Genomic DNA, 19065 nt, shown 5'->3' on the forward strand with positions numbered 1-19065 from the left:
GCGAAGATGGGGGAGAGAGGTGAAAAAAGGAGGAGCTGATACCAAGGGCTCAAACAGAAAGGAAATATGCTGAAAATTATGAAGGCAACATATGTATAAGTGTGTCTGATACAATTGATGTATGGATTGTTATAAGAGCTGTAAGAAACCCCAATAAAATGATTTATATATAATAATAAAAGAACAGCTTAGAACTGAGGTCAAAACAGACAAATCAATGAATATGAAAAGATGAAGGTAATTATACAGAGATAAAACAAATTATATAAGATAAAACAAACAAGTATTTCACTAAACTGTGGAAAATTCAGGTGGAGTTGGTGGCATATTATTGTTCACAAAATAAGTAAGAATACCTATTATCACATTTATCCAAATTCCATATGGAAGAAAGAACTAAACAAAAACCCTGCATAAAGAGCTGAAAGAAAATGTGAGTGTTTTTATTCCTTAGAGTGACAAGGACAGACACAAAACCCACACAAAACATCAAGGCACAAAACCCCCAAACTGGGAATGAAAAGGTGATCAAACTGTAGCTCACAAAATTAAAGACTATCATATGCAAAGTATCAAACAACCACAACAAAAAGCCTATACAGAGTTTTTAAAAAAAGTATAGGGCTTAGGAATAGACTGCCACATAAAAAATCTAATTTTAAGAATAGAAAAAGGGTTAGAGTTATGACAGACAATCCCTAGAAGACAAAATAAATTAGTTAGTGTGTTAGTCCTGGTCTACTAGAGAAACAAATCCAGGGAGACTCGTGTGTGTATATGAAAGAGTTATATATACAAGAGCAATTGAACATTGAAAAAACACCCTAGCCCAGTCCAGACCGTCCATGAGTCTGATATTAGCCTACATGCCTGATACCAATCTATAAAGTCCTCATCACACACATGAAACACATGCAATGACGCCGAATGCAGGAAGATCACAGGCCAGTGGGTGGAAAGTCTTGTGGATCCAGTGGTGGTGTGAGCATCTCAGCACTGGTGTGGGTCTCCACGTGGCTCGTCCAGCTCCAGGGCTCGGGCTGTCATCAGCCTAGCTCCATGTGCCTGTCCAGAGGAAGACAAGGCAGAGAGTCTGTGTCTCTCTAGCTGCTTATCTCTGTAGCACGTTCAAGTGAGGTCTTCAAGCTGTGACCTGAATGACAGGCTAGACCCCATCCCTCCGCAGGTTGACACCAGATTATGTGACCACCCCAGTCAGCAAATACTGCTGCTGTTCGGTGCCACCGAGTAGGTTCTCACTCAAAGCAACCTTATGTACAACAGAACAAAACACTGCCCAGCCTGTGCCACCCTAATTAGTGTTGTGTTTGAGCCCATTGTTGCAGCCACGGTGTCATCCCGCCGCATTGATGAACTTCCTCTTTTCTGAGGATCGTCTGCTTCCCCAAGCCTGATAGCCTTTCCCAGGGACTGCTTTCTCCTGATAAAGTACATGAGACGAAGTTTCACTTCGAAGGAGCATTCTGGTTGTACTTCTTCTAAGGCAGATTTATTTATTCTTCTGGAAGTCCATGGTACTTTCAAACGTCTTCACCAACACTATACTTTAAATGCCTGGATTCTTCTGTAGTTTTCTTTATTCACTGTCTAACATTCACATGCAAATGAGGTGATTGAAAATACCATTGTCTGAGTAAGGTACACCTTTGTCCTGAAAGGAACATGCATGCTCTTCACTTTAACGAGGTCTTATGAAGTAGATTTGCCCAACATAATATGTAGTGTTATTTCTTTATATTCACCGATTAGCAGGTAAATATTAATAAAAATAACTAGCATGTATTAAGTGAAAAGAAAGATTCAATATGGGATAAAAATATTGTGAACAAATTTTGAAATACATATTTTGAATAAATCTTCTACAACTTAAAAAAGACAGTGATTTTAAAATGAACAGATTTCAACAAACAGTTCACCAAAGAGGATCTTCAAATGGACAATAAGCACATGAAAAGATGCTCAGTGTCATTGCCGTGTTGGGTGCCCCCCAGTCGATTCTGACTCATGAGACCCTGTGTATGACGGAAGGAAACCCTGCACCATCCTGCGCCAGCCTCACAGTTGTTCTTACCTTGAGCCCATTATTGCAATCATCATCCATCTCATCATCGGCTTCCCCATTTCGCTGCCCCGCTACTCTACCAAGCATGATGTCCTTCTCCAGGGACTGGTCCCTCCTGACAACAAGTTCAAAGTATGTGAGATGAAGTCTCACTATCCTTGCCTCTAAGGAGCATGCAGGCTGCACTTCTTCCAAGACAGAAGTCAATTGGCATTCTATCTTACACCATCGAGTTAATGCTGACTCACAGTGACCCCTGTGGGTTTCTGAGACTGTAACTGTTTACAGGAGTAGAAAGCACAGTCTTTCTCCCCTGGAACTGCCAGTGGTTTTGAATTGCTGACCATGCAGATCACAACCCAACGTGTAACCACTACAGCTCCAATATTCTTTAGCAGCATCAAAATTCAGATGCATTGATTCTTCCTCAGTCTTCCTTATTCCATGTCCAACTTTCACATGCATACGAGGCAATTGGAAACATCATGGCTTGAGTCAGGGGCACCTTAGTCCTCAAAGTAACCTCCTTATTTTTCAACCCTTTAAAGAGGTCTTGTGCAGCGGATTTACCCAATGCAATGCATTGTTTGATCTTCCATGAACATTGATTGTGGGTGCAAGCCAGATGAAGTCCTTGACAACTTCAATCTTTTCTCTGCTTATTATGACGTTACCTATTATGATACTAGTCATGAAAAACCATCAAAACTCCATGGCTACCAGCAAGCTTATCCCTACTCAGAGGGATCCTATAGAACAGCAGGGAAACTTCCCTTCAGTTTCCAAGGCTGTACGTCTTAATGGAAGCACAGTCACCTCTGTCTTCCACAGGGCAGCTGAGGCACTTGAACCACCAATCTACGGGTTAGCAGCTGAGAACTGTAACCACGAGGGCTCCGCATTAGCTATTAGCTGACTGCTCTCAAGTCAATTCCTGTTCACAGAGAATCTACAGAGTTTCTAAGACTGTACATCTGTATGGGAGCAGATAGCCTCACCATTGTCCTGCAGAAGAGCTGGTGGGTTTGAATCACCAACCTTGCGGTTAGCAATCCAATACTTACTTGACAGCACCACTGGGGACCCCTACTGCCACCGAGTCTATTCTGACTCATAGCGACACTATCCAGGAAAGACTAGAACTGCCCCTGCGGGTTTCCAAGGCTGCAAGTCTTGATGGGAAACAAGAAGCCTCATCTTTCTCCTGCTCATGCGTGAGATTCAAGTCAAAGATGCACGGAGACACTGCTCCTCCTCCACTATTAGAACAGCAATGATGAAAAGACAGAAAGCATCAGGCGGTGGTGAGGCTGTGGAGAAACTGGAGCCCGCACCCCTGCTGACGTGACTGTGAAGTAGTACAGTCACTGCGGAAAGCAGTGTGTGAACACAGAACTGCCATCTGGCCGCGCTGGGTATTATCCCAATCCCAGGTATACACCCAGCTGTGAAGGCAGGAACGCGCGCGAGACCAGCACCCCAGGGGTCACTGCAGTGCTTGCCACCTGGCCCCAAAGCAGAAACACTAGAAATGCCCATCAACGGGGGGGAAACCACTGCCCATTGGATTGAATGAACAAACGAAATGTGGTGTTATCCATCCAGGGAAATGATCCTCGGGCCGATGGGTCCAGGAAGCCCAGCAGCGCGATAGCACAGCATGGCTAAATGAGAAAACACGGTGCTGCGTAAGATAAACTGGGAACACAGGAGAAAGAGTGTGTGATGTCACTTTACATGAAAGACATTTACAAGACGACACCAAACACACTGACCTTGGGTCAGTTCCCACTCACAGCGCCCCTCAATCGAGCTTCTGAGGCTGTCGGTCTTTAAGGTAGCAGAGGCCTCCTCTTTCTCCTCTGGAGAGGCTGCTGGGCTGGAACTGCTGACCTGCTGGCTAGCATTCCCACCCTCCGTGAACACGCCCCAGGGTCCCCTTACGGCAGCCAAACATTATCAGTGGTGTCCTGGGTGGGAAGGAGACGGGAAGAGAGAATTTTTGACTCTGATATAGTGAACTTATGTTCAAGGTGGTGGCGTGATGGGCAAGGATACAAAGAATGGCTGCCACCTTGACGGATATAATCCATTTTACTGAATTGTACGTGCAGAAATTGTTGAGATGGTGGATGTTTTTGTTATGTATAGTCTCATTTAAATAAAAGGCCGGAAGTTTTAAAAATATGTTTTGAATGACTCGAGGTCAGTCCAATTTGCAAAAATCAAAAGTTTTGGTGACACATAGGGTGGCATCCTCTATTGTACATTGGTCCAGTCCTTTGGGAAACTGCTTTGGTCATATCAATAAGTTTTCGGGAGGATGCCCCCAATCACCCAGCAGTTACATCTCTACATCAGACACATACAAGCACGGATGCTTCCAGCATGGCCAGAAGAGTGTCGTTTGTAAGAGCGACACGTTGGAATTAGCCTGAATGCCTGCCATGGGTGATTGGATCATATGGTGGGTGGGGACTGATGATGCCTACCCTGTTCCCTTCTCTTCTCTCTAATATATGGAAGACACATTTCCCAGCGACCTTATATGAATGGCTTCCCTAGATGGTGCAAACTGTTTACACACTTAGCTGCTAACTGCAAGGATGGTGGTTCAATCTACCCAGGTGCACCATAGAAGAAAGGGCTGTCAATCTACTTATGAGAAAGCGGGCATTGAAAACCCCAAGGGACACGGTTCTACTCAAACACACAGGAGGTTGCCACTGCATGGGAGATGCCATTTGCATTCCTGATCCGGTCACTGTTGCCAGCGTGGTGGGGCTGGATGGCAAACAGCGTGAGGTGGTTTACAGAGCAGAGGCCTTATGCCCCTGGGGACGAGTGGTTCACAGCTTGTCCTGTGCTGAGGGGTGCAGGCCTGGGAGGGCACAGTTCCCTCCTCAGGGCTGCATGATGGGCATAAGCACCAAGCCTGCCTTTCACTCCCAGCGAGAGCCAGTCTCACTGTGTGCCACTCCCCTGGCTGGCCCGTCGAGAGTGTGCTCTTTCTGAGGAATGAGCTTCTTCTGCAGGTAGACTTCAGACTGCTTTTGCTCTTCAACGTCATCAGGACCATTTGGTCCAGCCCTGAAGTCCACAGCCAGCATCGCATCCTCACATTTCTCAGATGTCTGGCCCCGACTTGGCATTTCCCAGCCAATTGTGTGGAAGGCTTCTCAGAAACCCAGACACACGGTTTCAAAATAAATCACTACAAAATATAACTTCCTGGTCCCTAGCCACACATTAATTCAGAGAGCGTGCACATGCCCAGCCTGACTATGAGACCCATTTCTGTCCACTTCATCCAACTTTCCACACAATTCAGACACCCACTTGGCAGGCATCACCCCCACCTCTGTACACTTCATGGGCAGATCACTAATTACGCAGGCAGCCTCTGCTCTCTTTGGATAGCATTCAGAATGTACTCCCGCACTTCGTTCAAAGTGGCTTTCTTCTAAATCATGCTGAGAGCCAAGACACTTGGGGTCTCTGGTCATTGTTACAACCCTAGTGAAGCCATCAGCAATGTTTGTGGGTCTCCAGCTCCCTGCAGCAACTTCATGTGTGACCTAACTAGGGAATTTGTAAGGGGCCAGTGCTGTCTTTGGGATAGGGTTGACTGGTGGCACATTTCTAACACGGTGCCTGGGGCATCAAACACCAGGAACAGAAGAACGTAGAACCTGTTAGGGAAAGACAGAAACAGGGAGCGATCCTAGTGCTAGGAGACAATAGAAACATGCTCATGCCGATGGGAGTCCGCTCTGAGAATACTCATATAAAGTGAATGTGGAGGTCCTGTAATGGCGCTGAGAGATCTTGAATGGGCTCCTGCATAGGGGTCAATGATCAATCCTGGGAGAGTGCAGTGGGTTCCAAGCCCACTTGGCAGTAGTGACCTTGAAGGCTGACCACAAAGATAACCATGCCCAAAGTCAAGAAGTGAGCTGCATCTCAGACACTATTATGGGAACTGGGCTTGGTCTCTCGCTGTCAGACTAGCCCAGGATCTATAACCGAGTCATCAAGAATGAGAGGTGAGAGACGAGCGGAAGAGGGCTGGGGACCATCTGAAAGAGGCTGCGGGCCAACATAGTCCTGAGAGACTATATACAGAGTTGTGATCACATTGTGACAAGGTGGAGAGAGGTGAGTAATGGTATCAGGATTTAGCTAACCTAGGATCACCATGCGTCAAACTGACTTGATGGCAATGGGTGTGTTTTTATGGTTTCTGGTGGATCTTCAAGAGCATCTGATCTAAAATGCTCAACTTCTCCCTACACTTTTATTGTTTTTGTATTTGTGGTTTTAGATTCACCTCTTAAATCATACACAAAGCAACTACAATGAAGACAGTTTACTGCGCGTGTAGTACAAGGGCACTGTTAGTCCTACTTGACTAACCTACTATGTTACCTACTGAGTTACCTACTGTGTAAGACTTCAAAAGAGTGTAGAAACATCAGCGTGTCAAAGAAATTCTTATCTAGTGGCCAGAGATGGTCCTGTACCTGAAGGGATCTATTACAGATGGCACTGTGCTCCCCACAAAATATGTTTTGGAGTTTCGACTCCTTATACCTGTGACATAACTCTATTTGGAAATACTGATGTCTTTCTTCCTCTAACAACATCATTATCAATGTACTTGTGTTCTAAACTGAATCGGTCCTGAGCCACAGGGACACACAAGCACAACTGGGGGTAAAGAGATGCCATGTGAGGTGTGGTGGTTTTATATGTTCATGTCAACTTGAAAATATGAGTGAATGGGTGGTGTCTAGCCTGTCAATCAGGTCACAGCCTGATGATGCCTCCTTGTGGGCATGCCCTCCTCATAAGGGGGGTCCTGGGAACCTCCCTCTCTCTCTCTCTGTTTCACCTTCCTATTGGCGAGTTACATGGCTGAAACCTGCCAAAGCCTTGTGATGCTTCCACTGCCATTGGATCCACAAGACTCTGCACCCAATGGCCTGTGATCTTCCTGCATTCTCCATCATTGCATGTAGCTGCGTGAGTCTGAAGAGGGATGTGGTAGTTATATAATATTTTGTCAATTTGAGGATTAAGAGTGTATGAGTGGAGTCTATCTGTCAATCAGAGCATAGCCAATGAGGCTTTTGTGTGGGCATGGCCTTCCCTTGAGGATTCTGGGAACTCCTGGATCTCCTCCTTGGAGGCGGGAGATACTCTTGACTCTCTCTCTCTCTGGACTCATTCCCTGTGAGACATCCCTGAGAAGAAACCACATGGACCAATGTTGATGCAACCCTGGGAGCGGGAGAAGCCATATGGAGATCCCTGCCAGTGCTGAGATAATTACAATGACACCACTGGATCCACAAGACTTCCACCCACTGGTCTGTGATCTTCCGGCATTCAGTGTCATTGCATGTGTTTTGTGAGTCTGAAGAGGACTTTATAGATTGGTTTCGGACATATGGGCTAATATTGGACTTATGGACTTGATCTGGACCGGGCTGGGATGTTTTCTCAATATTCAACTGCGTTTCTATGTAAAGCTCTTTCTTATACACAATGAGTGTCTCTATGAATGTGATTCTCAAGTTAACCTAGTCTAACACAAGGGATTTATAGAGCAGTATAGGACTTATGGACTTGATTTGGACCGGGCTGGGATGTTCTCTTGATATCGAATTACTCCTTGATACAAAGCTCTCTCTGCCACATATATGAGTGTCACTGGATTTGCGTCTCCAGTCAACCGGCCTGACACATGAGGTTGCAAGGCATGCCAGGGCTATGGAAGGTTAAGACAAGAGCACACAGAGGGAGCCATTCTTAAGCACCGAGTGCTCTGAATTTAGACTTCTAGCCTCCCAAATCATGAGGAAATAAAGGTCTGTTCTTCAAAACCACTCACTCACACTATTTCTGGAAACAAAGACAAGCTCTCACACGAGGGGATATTCTGAGTGTGCAAAGCAGGCTTCCTCCTTCCTAGGGAGGAGCCAGGTGCTGCCACAGGCAGAGGCAGTAGAGCCCCGAGCTCCCCTGGGAGGAGCAGTGAAGTGGGGAGGTTAGGGAGCCTGAGCTGCACTGAGTTGCAGCATCCATCCCAGCGCATCTGGCCCTATGGAACCAGAACGGGCACATTTAACAGCAGAGTCATTTTCTGAGCCATCCACAAACACTCATGACAAGACAGGGTCGTGAGGTCAAGAAAAGGACTTTGTTTTGGTTTTCCAAATAAAAGAACCATCGATTCAATGAAGGCATCGAACCTCAATCCGTTCAGTTCTGGAGCTTCATGAAGAAAGCAGCGCTTGGTGAGGACAGAGCGACAACCAGCAGCAGCTGCTCTCTCGGGACAAGCCAGGCCCCTAACATGGCTTCTTTCACTGAAAGGTGGTGAACCTTCAGTAAAAGGGAAGGAGCCACAGAGGGCAATACCTGGATTGCAACGAGGGCCGCCGAAAAAGGCCTCCCTTGAAATACATGTGATGGAAGGAAGATGTGTTGGCTAAATCATAAGGCAAGCTCCTAGATATTTACCTGCTTTGAAAATAATCACAAGGTAGGGTAGGAAATTCCAATCATTTGGGGAAGAAGTTGACTTTTATTGACTGTTTCTTGGGTGACAAATATAGTTATAGTCTTACCTCACTTAATACCCATGAGTGCAGTCAGGCAGATACCAGTATTACCCTACGTTGTGGGTGAGGAAATGGAGGCAGAGAAAAGCCTTGTTATTTTCCCAGTCACAGAGGAGGCCTCAAAGCCTGGCACGTCTGTGTTAGTCTGGGTAGACTAGAGAAACAAATCCATAGACACGCATATGTGTATCAGAAAGGGGTTTATATACAAGAGCAGTTGAATATTGAGAAAACGCCCCAGCCCAGTCCAGATCAAGTCCATAAGTCCAATATTAGCCCATGTGCAATACCAATCTAGAAAGTCCTCTTCACACTCACGAGGTACATGCAATGATGCCGAATGCAGGATGATCACAGAACAGTGGGTACACAGTCTTGTGGATCCAGTGGCAGTAAAAGCATCTCAGTGCTGGCAGGGGTCTCCACATGGTTCCTCCAGTTCCCAGGGCATGGGATCTATCAACATAGTGACATCTTGTCAGTAGAGCATCTCTCAGGGAGTGAGCAGAGAGAGAGAAAATTGTCTCCCCTCTCCAAGGAGGAAAACACAGCAGTTCCCAGAATTCTCCAGAGAAGGCCATGCCCACACAGAGGTCTCACTGGCTATCTCCCGATTGACAGGCTAGACTCCACCCCTACACTCTTAATCCTCAAATTGACACCAGATTATGTAACTACCACAACGTCATAGACCCCAGAGCCCACAGTCTTAATCACTGCACTACCAAGGCTCATTTGAAAGTCAGTAAAAACCATTATTCAAAATGACAGACACTGTGATTTACACTATAGCCCTGATAGCACAGTAGGTTAGATGTTGGCCTGCAAACTGCAAGGTCAGCAATTCGAAACCACCAGTTGCTCTGTGGGACAAAAAATGGGGCTTTCGACTGTTAAGAGTTACTGTCTCGCCTCGGAAGCCCACATCCAGATGTTTAGTCCCAGGACCCCTCAGAAACCACTCGACTGCCCTCCCGAACCAAACCAAACTCGCTGCCGTCAGGTCAGTCTGACTCGGAGGCACGTTTGGATTTCCAGGGCTATCAACCTTTATGGGAAAGTCACCTCTTCCTCCCTCAGAGCAGCTGGTGGTTCTGACCTTGAGGTTAGCAGCCTAATTCATAACTCCCATGCAACTGGGGTTCTCAACCTGTGGGTCGCAACCTCTCTGGGGGGTCCAACAACCCTTTCACAGGGGTTGCCTGATTCATAATAGTAGCAAAATGGCAGTTATGAAGTAGCAATGAAAATAATTTTATGGTTGGGGGTCACCACCACAAGAGGAGTTGTATTAAAGGGGCTCAGTATGAAGAAGGTTGAGAATCATTGCCCTAGCGGGTTGCTATGAGTTGACCCCATAGCAGTGGGTTTAGGGTGGGTCTAACGGCTGGCCAGTCTTGCAAGAGTCCACCGTGTATCAAACCCAGCAGCTGGATCAAAGGGCTGCGTCGATTACCCACAAAGCAAAATAAGCACGGGCTTACCTGTGCTTACTTACAAATCTGTCACGGACAAGTTCACGTGTTCTTGCCACATCAAAAATTCTGTTTCTAGATGCAGCTGGCATCTGTTTCCTCCCAACCCCATATCACTTTCCTACAGAATCAAAAGCTCTTTCCAGAGTTACAATCCCCGACAGGGACGGACGGAGTCACCAGGCAGCACAGGATTACCTTGCTTCCTGGGCACTGCACCCCTGCAGAGGGAACGAGCCACAGGATTCCAACCATGGGAGAAAATCCACATTCTCATGGAACCACGTGTTTCATTCTGGCTCCCGGGCTGTGAGAGCGTTACTGATCAATATGAACAGGCCAGCAGGACAGTGGGTGTCAGGATAGCATGTCCTTTGGGGGAAAAGGTGACACAGCAGATGTTTAGCCTAAAGTCGGTGATTAAGGAAGGATGAGAAAGCCAGCCTTTGGCGTGGGGAAAACAGGCCGACCAAATGTGGGCTCTCCTTGCGCACTGGTGGCCAAGAGTAGGGGAAGGTTCAGACCAGCTCTTCTGGGAGGGGCCAGATGACTGTCTAGCAATGGGGTGGGGCTGCCCTGCAATATAGTTGAGTCATCTGTCAGCACAAATATTCAGTAACAATGAACATGCAGCGGCTGCCGCTCATGGCTGCTGGAGAGAGAAGGCTGCCATTGGGGCGGAGGTTGGGCAGCAAGAGCTAGCAGGCTGCCTGGGTTGGGATGTCAACCATCTGGGACCCCAAATGCTTTGACGATGTAATGCTGAAGCAGAAACGTTAGCGTGGGTGCCTGGCTATTAGTTTAACACTTGGAGAGTTACGATCCTCATAAGGGTTATGCCCAGTTGGGTCAAACAACTGTGAAAAGAAATTGTAGCGCACAGAAGTGTGAAAGCGTGGCCACACTGAGCCTCCCGGAAGCAGTGCTGGCAGTTATAAATAGCTTGCAGCCTGCAGCTGCCCTCCCTCCATTCTGATCCAGGTGTATAAACCATCCAGGTCCCAGCACTCCCTGAGACAGCCTGCTCTGTGATTCTCCTTGATGTACAACCTTTGTCTAAACTTCAGCTCCAGGAAAACACAGACTACCTTTTCCTGCAACACATCAATGGTCCATTTATTTCTCTGCAACATGGGTGATGTATCAGGGTAAAAATCAAGCAGCCCTTTCACAAAAGCTCTGGTGAAGCCAAGCCCCACAAAGCCAAACTCGTTGCCATTGAGCCTGTAATGACTCTTGGGGACCCCGTAGGGCAGAGCAGAAGTGCTCCCTAGGGTTTCTGAGGCTGCCAATCTTTACAGGTGAAGACAGCCTCACCCTTCTTCTGCAGAGCAGCTGGTGAGTTCAAACTGCTGACCTCGTGATTATCAGCCAACGATACCGTCAAGGTGTCCTAGGAGAGCCAACTTGCTGTCAGATTTCTTCCAACACAGGGCAACCCCACATGCAGCAGAGCAGAGCAGTGCCCCATCAGGGTCCCCGAGGTTGATTTGGGGGAAGCGGATTGCCAGGCCTTTCTTCCAAGCAACCCCCGGGTGGAATTGAACCACCAGCCTTTCAGTAGGCAGACGAGAGCATTTACTCATTTGCACCAGTCACAAACTCCTGAGCCCTGGTCAGTCACCCATAAAACGAACCTTCAGTGAAAGCAGGCCTATTTTCATATGCTGTATCCCCAGTAACCTGCCAGTGCAGGCTTGCAGATGAACAAAAACGGGTATCCTGGAGGCCCACCCTACTGGCTGGAAGACCCCTCCCTGCAAAGGCAGGCCCCCTCCCTTCCCCTTGCCTTGATGTCCTGGTGAGAGGCTGGCACACCAAACAAGCAGAGGCCCACCACCCCTTCACACCTCCTGCCCACCACCCCCTCCATCTGGGCATAGCTGAGTGGTCCCACTAGCCACCTTGTCCCTGCCTCAGTTCTCCCTCAGCCCAGTTCTTGCTGCACATCAGAGGTCGCCAAGCACCCACCTGGGGTGAGAATGAAATGGACACCCAGCCAGAGCATATGGGCGCTCTTAGGAGAGAGAACCAGACCCTCTTTTTTAACCACTCCACACAGATACACACTCACACATTCACACTTAGACTCGGCTTCCGCTCTTCCTCATGTGTACAGTCATGGTCACAGTACATACACCCGTACACAAATACCTCTCCCACGCACGCTAAACCTCCACCCCCACAGGACGCCCACAGGGAGGGCCAGTCGGGCTCTGTACTTCCATCTGCACAAATTCACTCAGTGGCTGCTCTCCCCAGGAGTCTTAAAGCAGAGGGCAGGAAAACATGACCTAATTCTGGAGCGATGGATCTCAGACTTGACTTGCAGCAGAATCCCCTAGAAAGCTTGTTAAACTCTGGGCTCCCCACCCCCACCCCACCCCAGAGATTGTCATTCCACGGATCTAAGGAGGGGCTGAGAACTCCTATTTCTAACAAGTTCCCTAGTGCAGCTGAAGCTGCTCGGGCAGAGTCTGCATTTGATAACCACTGGCCCGGGGAACAGCCCTGGTGTTGGTGGTGGGGGGGGAGGGGGGGTTCAAATGCTCTTGCTAACAAGCAGAAGGTCAGCGGCTTGAACCCCCGGAGTTCACTGGGGAGAGAGGCGCGCTTCTGCCCCCATCAGGAGGACAGCCTTGGAAACCCACAGGTCTTGCAGGGTCCCGGGGAGTCGGTTTGACTCGCTAGCAGTGAGTTGTGCTTCTTTACAGGAAACCATTGCTGGAATCTTGTCAGTATGCGTTCTTTCGGCGGAGACTGCTCATGGACTGATCATCGGGCCTGGCTGCAGAGGACACCCAGCAGAAGCCAGCCCTCTGTCCCTGTCATCCGCAAGAACCTGTTCACCCTTGTCTCCATCCCTCCAGCCTGCCTGGGCAGACAGGCCCGGGGCACAGGCATGCCACCCTCCCGCAGTCTCTCAAGGCAGGACCCCTGTACCACAGGGACCTTGCTGCTGCCCTCCGAGGTTTGGCTGAAGGGGAAACAGCTGGCAGCCCCGCCCGGGCAGACACCTGAGCTGGCACGAAAGGAAGAGTGTGCTGAGATGGGGGACGGGAGAACTGAGTCTCATCCTTCTGTGTGGGAAGCCGATTCAAGAGTGCAAATAACCGCAAACCACCAGCCTCGTCACCGCCACCCTCCGCACCATCACCCCACGTGCTGCCCTCTTTAGGTCTCCCTGGGGATGAGCTGGAGCACCTCAGTAGAACAAATGGAAGGAGCTCGCTCCTGGGGCTTTCGCTTACCTTCGGTCAAGGCTCACACCTCACAATGCGAGGGCCATGGTCCCCACTTTGGGTGAAAGGGACCCATGCTCACAGAAGCTAAGAGGCACACCTAGTGACAGGCTCAACCCTGCGCCTCTGCTCCTACCCCTCCGGCTCCCTGCCTCTCTGCCTCCCAGTCAGCAGGCAGTTCCCACGGCCTCTGGGCGGACCCCACAGGTCTGCCCAGCATGGGCCCCCTCACCCGGGAGACGCTAGGCAGGGTCAGGGGACAAGGCAAGGACCTCCGGAGCCTGCCTCTTCGTTCCATTCCTCTGACCAGCACTGCAGGAGGAAACCCGATGCCTTTGAAGAGAAAATCAAAGAAATCCGACAAGCAGGAGCTGTCTACGCGCTTCATCACAGCTCCTCCCATGCGGGTGACAGAAAAGGGGTTTTGTGGTCAGAAATGTAACAAGGTAATTATTTTCACACCAGTCCTTCCGCACAGTCTTTCACAGACAGCAATTTTATAAGATATAATTATCTGTTTTCACCTGCTCCATAAATTCCTCCTTTCCATTTCGTCCCCCAGTAAACTAGAAATTACTTAAAACCGAGGACACACACGGCAGGGCTTGGCTTCACACTGCCTTCTTGCCTGCGCGCGCTCTCTGCCGACTTGCTCACCCATCTCCCGCCATCAGACCCCCCTGTGTCTGTTTCACCTGGAGGAGCCCATGCGCACCTGCGACATGAGGACCAAAGGCCGGCCTGGCCAGGCGCACTCCTGCCCAGCTTCCCCGTGCCTGTTCTTCTGGGCAGTTCTCCGGAGGATGCAGGACGCCAGTCTGGGCAACGCCCTGCCCTCTGAGAACGCCCTGCCTCGGGGACACTCTTCCTCGCTTGTCTTCCCCCAGAACTTGAGGCCAAGGTGTGGCTGGGGCCACATACTGGATTCCGCTGTGACATTCAGGATGGAGTCCAACCCAGACTCCCTCTGAAGACGTCACTTTCATCTGAGATGTTCAGCTGCCAGAAGCTACCCTCTCTGCCGTGGTCTTCACACCTTCCAGGGATGTGACCGTAGCAAGCACTAACACTGATTGGGAGTTTACTACGAACCAGGCACGGTGCCAACGGCTCCCAACTACTGTTTTCCTCACGCCCATCACAACCCAGAAAGGCGCACAGTATTACTGCCATCCCCAAGACAGCCACGGGGAAGTTCAGCGACTTGCCCAAGGTTGCCCAAGGTCAGAAGGGAGTGAAAGGAATGAATTAAAATGCAAACGTTTGTCTACCAAATGCCAAAGCCTTCCCGACCACTACAAGTAATTTCCCAGCACCCACCCGATAAGGGAGACATCGGAGAATGCCATCACTCCTCGAGGAGGCAGCAGGAGGAGGGAGGTGGCATGTTCTCGGCTGACGCGCAGCAAGCCCCAAGCCCGCAGACTTCCCAACGGCGCTTCTGCTGGGCTTCCATTGTCCCTGCCTCTCCGTGTAAGTGATCGTTTGGAACTTCTCCCAGACGGTGGTCCTCGCTGTCCAAGAAATTCAGAGGGGCTGGGATGTCACATATGACCTGGTTGTAGCTTCCTCCGAGGCCATGACATCTTATGCATGGCTTGCCTGCCTCTTCTCCCTTTCTGGATGGGTGGTGCTGGCTTGCTGCAGCACATATCCCAAGCCCTTCCACCAGCCCTCTCTTCTTTTCTTCCCAGGCCAGCAGGGGCACAAGGCTGCCTCCTGGGGGTGAGCACATCTTATGTCATGATTGGGCAAGAGAACAATCAGCATGGCACGTACACAGTAGATCCAGGATACCAGGCCAAGCAGAGGTGCAAGGAAAGGGAGAAAGAAGCAAGGCGGGCATCCCCAGGCCAACAGCACCAGAGTCAGCACATGAAGCTCACTGCCCCTTGCCCCTCTGACTTCACCTTGAACTCACACCAGCCTTTCTAACCAGCTTAGGGGGTATGCCCAAAGCCCTGCTGATCCTACAAACCTTGTCCATGAAGGATGGGCACCCAGGGCTGCCAAGGCCTCTCAGGGCCCAAGGTGCCCTATGATCTCCCAGTAAATTAGAAAAAGGTGAAGAAATGCTCAAACAGCTACAAACGTGCGATGCATTCCACAAGTTTGGGTTGAAGAAATGAGAATGTGCAACACGATGGGAATACAGTGCTGATGTAGGTGCTGGTCCTACGAGATTAGAAGAATTCACACCAATAATCAATTTTTAAGATAGAGTATTAGTATAGGGCACACTGCATTTCTGAAGACAGAAGTAGAACAAGTAGATATGGATAGCGGTGACGGCTGCACAGCATGAGGGACAAAACCAATGGCCCCTGAATGAGACACGTGACGTACAGTGGACTGGCAGATATAGTATGGCCATATCTATAGCTAAACAAAAATGTTAATTAATCCTCAGAGCGCTATAGGTTTTGTGACCTTGAAAAGGTGGGGGGGGGGCAGGGTGGCATTTTACAACCAGAAGATAAACAGAGTCTTTATGCATTGTCAATATTGTCCATTAATGGGAATGACTTTTGATATCATCCCATGTAAGGGCAATGTGACAATCCAAACCTCCGGCCCTTCCAGACTGCCAGGCCTCTGGCTCTCGGGTATCCCTCATGCAGCGCATCCACCCCCACACCCCCCCAGGGCCGTAGGGTTAGAACAATATTGATGCCCCCTGACCTGTACATTTTGGAAAAACAAAGGTTTTTTTCTTCACCTGTGTTCCTCCGGGGCCCAGTCAGGCCATATCCACAGCCGGATTGGATGGAGGCAAGCGTTCATCTGCTCCTGTGTCCTCTGTGCTGCCACTAGCCTGGCCCCACCAGCCCCACTCGGCCTATTGATCCACCTGGGCCCCAAAGGCCACATGCAGCACTATGTCTTGCCTCAGTCACTCCAGATAGGCTCTCTTTAGCTAAACAATTATTCCTGTGGTGCTGGGAGACTGTGGTGATGGGGGCCCGTGGTGCTGGCGGTCGGTGGTGACAGGGGACTTCGGAGAGGCGCGACGATGGTGATGTCAAGAGAACAGATGGAACCTCCAATTAGAATGCTTTAAAAGGAAACCCTCATGAGAATATAAAAGCCAACAAATTGACTTTTTCATACAGTACTTGCTGGTACACAATAAATCAAATATATAACAAGCTCCATAAAACAATAGGTTCATTTACCCTTGTTTTGCCTAGCACGGTGCTGCAGCCCAGCACTGCCCGCGGGGCCCTTGCCCCACGCCCACCCCAGCAGGCCCGGCGGCACTGGCCAATGCATCAATGGGCTCTCGGACTAGGGTCCCACAGCCCAGTGTGCCTGTGATGGCTACACACAGAGTGTGGGAAGTGTGATGCCACTGAGGGAAAGGGGGGACATCGTGGTGGGACCACATGGGCTGGGAAAGGGGTGTCTAAGCTCAGAGTCAGCCTGGCTAGAGACAGACAGATGGGAAAATCCTGCTGAGGTCTGGTTCGCATGAGGTGGAGTTAGAGTGAAGGGTGGGCAGTGAAGAGTGCAGGTCTTTTGGGTGGAGATGAGAAACGTGGGGATATTCCTGTATTTCCTGCAATCCGTCCTATTGTCCACACACTTCGGATGAGGCGTCTGAAAGATCACCCTGGAGATCTAGAAGAGTGGTGCTGGAGCAAGGAGGGCAAGCTCCACGTCAGAGTTCTGAGAAATTGGTTTTGGTCTCCTGTTAGCAAGTGTCTACCCTAAATATAGGGAGAGAGATGAGGTTTCTACTCCCATAGAGATTTATAAACTCAGAAACTCACAGGGCAAGTTCTACTTGGTCCTAGATGATCCCCAAGAGTCAGAGACAATTCGATGGCAGTAAGTGGGGTTTCTTAGCTCTAAATACAAGGAATACCGAGGAGAAACGCCTGGGATAAATTCACCTTCAGAGCCCTACGGAGGAATCCACATGGGCGGCCAACACCTAGAGTCTGGATTCTCTGTCTCTAAAACTTGGAGGTAACACATAATAGTTTCTCACAAGCCACCCAGGTAGTACTTTGCTACAGAAGCCCTATGACAGGAATCTCCTTCCCTTCCCTCCAGGGGGCCTCATCCAGGGATGAGGCACTGGTAGGGTGTGTCTGCTGAAGAAGGGGCCTGGAGGGCCCAGCTGAGGTTTGCACAAGCAGACCTGTCCAGTGAGCCTGAGCAGAGAGAGGGGAGCCACTCAAGGAAGTGAAAGGAGTGTTCATGGGACAGAAGCTGTGAGACCCTGGGCACCAACATCTGCAATCACGGAGGGCGTCCTGGGTCTGCGTACGCGCAGGCAGCAGTGACTCAGGCCCTGTACGGAAGGGGAGTCTAAAGGAAGTGTATTACACAATGCTTTCCAGGGTCGCAGGACACTCCCAGGGCAATCTCAGAAATCAGTGGAAGAGACACCACAACAGAAAACCAGGAAGTCCAGTTGACGGAAATGGAATCATTTCTGTTCATATCAGCTCGCCAGCAAGAGAGATCTGGGAAAACTCCGTTCACAAGAGGATGAGCTTTTCCTCAGTTCAGGTCTCTAAACATTGATCGAGCTCAGGCCCTTGATCTAGAAGACACCTTCAGTCCTTCGCTTTGCTGGCAAAGGCGGCACACACTGCAAGATCAGAATTAAGGAATTCTTCCACTTGCAGTGCGGCTGTTTGTTCTGTTCATCCAACTGCAAATGTGCATGAGGCACTCCGTGTTCTGTGCTGCAGATAGGAGAGGCTGTGGAAGGGATTTGGCCCAGGGGGTGGAAGGGAAAGTTGCTGCTTCCAGTAATCCGGCAGCAGCACTGAAGCCAGAAGAAAGCCCTATCAGCAGTAGAGGTTAGCCGGGGACAGCGACACCTAACACAATGGAGCACTGCAAAGGAAGAGCTCTTTATCTTAGGGAGTAAACGTATAGTGCAGGGAGACGGGTAACCCCTGCCTCCCTCCCCACGATTATCAGGGAGAAGACTGGGAGAAATCTCTTCTTCGCCTTCCATATCACAAAGTGGAGTCAGAGAAGTCACATTGTTGTCGGGATGACTGCCCTTCCTTCTAGAGCAGAGAATGGGAGAGAGAGTCCTGGGCCTCTAAATGCTCTGCCTAAGAGAAGCACAGTGTGGTCAGGCCTCTGGTCTTGTCACAGCCATAGCACAGGAGCGCCACCATGCTGGGAATTGGAAGGGACGCACAGAGTCAGCAATAGGGTACACAGACTCCATCCTCCTCTCCAATCTGGTACCTGAGATAAGGCAAGTACAGATTAACTGGATGGTGGAGAAGGATGAGTGCTCTGAGGGAAGTACCATGGCAGAGGTATAGGTCTATATGAAACTCAGAGAAGGAAGGACGTTCTCAGCTGCAGGGGCCCTAGGACGCTTCTTCGAAGGGGTGGTTGAAACAGTTACTAAGAATCAGCGCGATATCCTTGAATTTTGCATATCAAGAATTCTCCAGGCTGTCACTTTGCCCTTTGGTGAGAATACGCTGTCTTTTGTGGGTGAGAGGAAGGCCCTTCCATCTGGGAGGAGGATGCAGAGAGAACACCGTCCTTACCCTGTGCTACTGACAGAGCAGAGAGAAGCCCTGCAGCCCAACACAGAAAATACCGAAAGGCTGTCCGGTTCAGCACCATGGCCAGAGCTTTCATGCTTGCTG

General features: G+C 49.6%; 1 protein-coding gene across 3 annotated transcripts in view; it reads right to left on the bottom strand.

The window, feature by feature from the left end:
• The window catches only part of EPHB1 (EPH receptor B1), a 388725-nt gene that overhangs the window by 165231 nt on the left and 204429 nt on the right, over positions 1–19065 (bottom strand). The gene's annotated exons all lie outside the window — the stretch shown is intronic.

This window comes from Echinops telfairi, unplaced genomic scaffold (assembly GCF_000313985.2).
Source record: "Echinops telfairi isolate 266 unplaced genomic scaffold, ASM31398v2 ScPeMD7_7422;HRSCAF=8460, whole genome shotgun sequence".
In the NCBI taxonomy this organism is placed as follows: domain Eukaryota; kingdom Metazoa; phylum Chordata; class Mammalia; order Afrosoricida; family Tenrecidae; genus Echinops; species Echinops telfairi.